The following is a 3,605-nucleotide window of genomic DNA, read 5'->3' as shown; positions in this document are numbered from 1 at the left end:
ATCAATTTTTGAATGAAATAATTATTTTATTCTTTTATTCTAAGTTGTAAATTTTTCCCCAAGAAATAAAGCAAATAATCACCAAATGCATTGTTAAAAATCTGCAACTCGATAGCAAATATCTCCAAATTGATTAGAAATGCATAAATTTAATAATAACAATGTTTTTGAGATTCCGGTTCGAATGATATGAGTGTTTTTGTTTCACTTTTGACACATAATACTTAAATAGTGGAGGAGATATGATGTTGCTGTGGGCTGGAAGTATGCAAGAAGTTAAAATTTTTCTTTGACTATAAAACACAACCGGGACCCTAAGTAAGGCATGTGTAAAATTTGAATGAAATTGGTTGTGTAGTTCTGGAGTTTTAGGGATTCACACAGACACACACACACACACACACAGACATACATTCTCAATTTTATATATATATATATAGATAATCATTGTTTTAACATCCACTTTCCTATGCTTGCATGAGTTGGGGGAATGTCCTTCCTCTTCCTCTTATTAACTCTCACCTCTTTCCAAGCAAAGTAAGATTTCCTCATATACATATTTGTGTGTGTATTCAATCTGTGCCACCTCTTCCAACACCATCATCACCATAACAACCACTAACAATACTACCACCACCATATCCATAACCACTGTCATTCACAACATTTCTCCCTCAATCAAGGTGTGAAGGCTAAATGAATAAAATACGAAACTACCTTGTCTCTGACATCACCATCATCATCATTGTTTAACATCCTTCTTCAATGCTGGCATGGGAGGGAACCTGTGCTATGCTTCTGAGTGTGTTTTGATGTGGTTTCCTTCCTAATGCCAACCACTCTGTAGAGTGGGCTGAGTGCTTCTTATGTGGTACTCGCACAGGCGAGGTCAGTTTTGGTGTTTTTACAGCTGAATGCCCTTCTAAATGCCAACCTCTTTACAGTGTGAACTGAGCGCTAACTGTGATAACCTACTATCCTTTCCTGATAGAGGTTATCCTCTCACATATTGTTGAACCCACTTGTTAATTTACTGTTTATGAAGCCTTCTCTGCTTTTTCATCTGCATGGTTTTTGTTTGAATGAATTGCATTGTTTGTTATGAGACATTCTTGTTATTTTCCATGTTATGTAAAATGGTATTTGGGCTGGGTGTTCAATTGTTCTATCTATCTGGATGTAAAAAATCTCATAAATTGTTACATTGATCTGGTTCTTTTAGAGCCTTGTTTAAAAAATTGTGTCTGTATTTTTTACATGACCAGATCTTAATATCATTGCTTGTTTTCTTTCTGAGTTAATACTTGTAGACTGTTACAAAATGATCAATATTTTCCAGTTGACTGATTGCACATGTGGCACTTGTTCATCAAAGCAGAAGAATAAATGCCTTTTCTCACTTAGATAGAATGTTGAGCAGCTAACAACAAACTCTCCATTTCCGGCTTTAATACCTTAGCATTCAGATTACTCTTTCAAATGTACTGCTTCAAATGTACTACTCACATCATTTTGAGTTAATCCTGTATTATCTCATAGCTCCAAGATTTTGATGATGTGATTGTTTATTTTTAGAATGACATTGTAGGGTAGGAGTGAGAGTCTAGATCTGGCCAGTTTCAACGAAAAACATGTAGAATATTTGAGCCAGATATGGCTATTTTAAATATTAAAGAGTTAAACTCTCTGGAAGCTATTCCCACAATGAGTCCTGATTTTTTCTACATTCTTTGTATCTCTGTGGAACTGTCCACAAAACTTCACTTCTCCTAGCATTTCCTTTTCTTTTACAAATTATCCTGTTTTCATATGTTTTCTTCTCATCAAATTCAACACCGCTAAGTCCTACTTCTATTGCAGTAGCATGTTTAAGTAGTTTTTCTTCACTCTTTCCAAGGTAGTGGTTTATTGACCTTTGTTTCCATTCACACAATCAGAAATGCTAATAAGTCTTCTCTCCCCAACTTCCGTTTCGTGTATAAATGGCTGACATTTGCCTTCATATGAAACACTCCATGCATAGTTAGAGTTTTACTTGTTTTTCCAATGTATCATCTTCCACCTAATTCACTATTCCAGTACTATGAAACAATAAAAGCCTATGTGTTCATTGTATACATTAAATTCCTTGAATTTTGTAGATTTCTGTACAAGCTTTTAATTTTAGCAAATATATTGCTTTTACTTTTTCTTTCTTGTCTCTGTGCATGAATTCACCAAGTTCCATCTACTGTTCTTGATTTGTGTGTTCAAGTATTACAAAACTCAACCAAAACCTTTAACACAATCAAACAAAGCTATGCAGATCTAAAGATTTATGCTTTGAAATAGAAGTAAGAATGTACATAAAATGTAAAATTTCCATTGGTTCTGCTAATTATCATCATCACCACCTTGACCACCATATTCCATGTTTGTATGGGTCAGATAAAATTTTTTGGGGGCAAGTTTTCTGTCATCAGGTGTTCTTCCTGTCACCAACTCTCTTCATTTCAAATACCAACAGCTCATTGGGGTACCAAGAATTTGGAATACAGAATGCAACCTGAACAGTGAAGCTGAAGATTCGGGGCAAGGCATTGTCTCTAGAGATAAATGTGTCTATGTGCATGCATGATGGATGTGTAAATAGATCATATAAATAGATTCAATAAACCTTTTGAATTCAAAGAATCTGATTTTCTTCCTTTCGAATCAAGGGGGTAATGTTGGCATAAATAAATATATTTGGGGCAGTTGGTTAAAAGAGTTCCCTGACCCCTGCAGAAGTAGAAACAATGCTTTAAAGCCAACATTGCAGCCTGATGCAGCTCATCAGATCATGTCAAACTGTCCAGCCCCTACCAGCATAGAAATCAGGTGTTAAATAATGATTATATTGTGTGTGTGTATGTATGTATGTATGTATGTATGTATGTATCTATCATCATCATCGTTTAACGTCTGCTTTCCATGCTAGCATGGGTTGGACGATTTGACTGAGGACTGGTGAAACCAGATGGCTACACCAGGCTCCAATCTGATTTGGCAGAGTTTCTACAACTGGATGCCCTTCCTAACGCCAACCACTCCAAGAATGTAGTGGGTGCTTTTACGTGTCACCGGCACGAAGGCCAGTCAGGCGGTACTGGCAAGGTGATCTGATAGTTCCAGCATCTATAGGAGATGGTTCTCGTCTGCTGTTCTAACAAAACACATTGCGTTGGACATAAAGGATTGCCTTTTCTCACACATGCATACATATTTGTAATATATTTACATGAGACTCTCATGTAATATATTGCCTTTGTTCTCTTCTCCCCCCCTTCCCGATTTCTCCTCCCCCTGTACTCCCATCCCCTCTACCTCCCCTCCTCTTCTCCCTCAGAAAAATGCTAATAGTTCAATTGAAGATAGATCCCATTGAGATGTCCGAAAAAATTATTAAGTTACCATAAATGAACACTTTTCTTTATTATACATTTTATGTTCAAGAATTTGTTGCATAGTCCCATGTTTGTGTGTGTGTGTGTGTGTACGCGCATGCATGCACACATATATATTTGTGTAATGTATCTGTCTGTCTGTGTGTGTGTGTGTGTGTGTGTGTGTGTGTGTGTGTGTGT

General features: G+C 36.5%; 1 protein-coding gene across 3 annotated transcripts in view; it reads left to right on the top strand.

Moving 5' to 3' along the window:
• Window positions 1–3,605, top strand: part of LOC106875828 (protein sprouty homolog 3) — a 174,147-nt gene that overhangs the window by 77,398 nt on the left and 93,144 nt on the right. The gene's annotated exons all lie outside the window — the stretch shown is intronic.

Source organism: Octopus bimaculoides, chromosome 16, assembly GCF_001194135.2.
Source record: "Octopus bimaculoides isolate UCB-OBI-ISO-001 chromosome 16, ASM119413v2, whole genome shotgun sequence".
NCBI lineage: Eukaryota > Metazoa > Mollusca > Cephalopoda > Octopoda > Octopodidae > Octopus > Octopus bimaculoides.
This window is presented reverse-complemented; position numbering and strand designations above follow the sequence as displayed.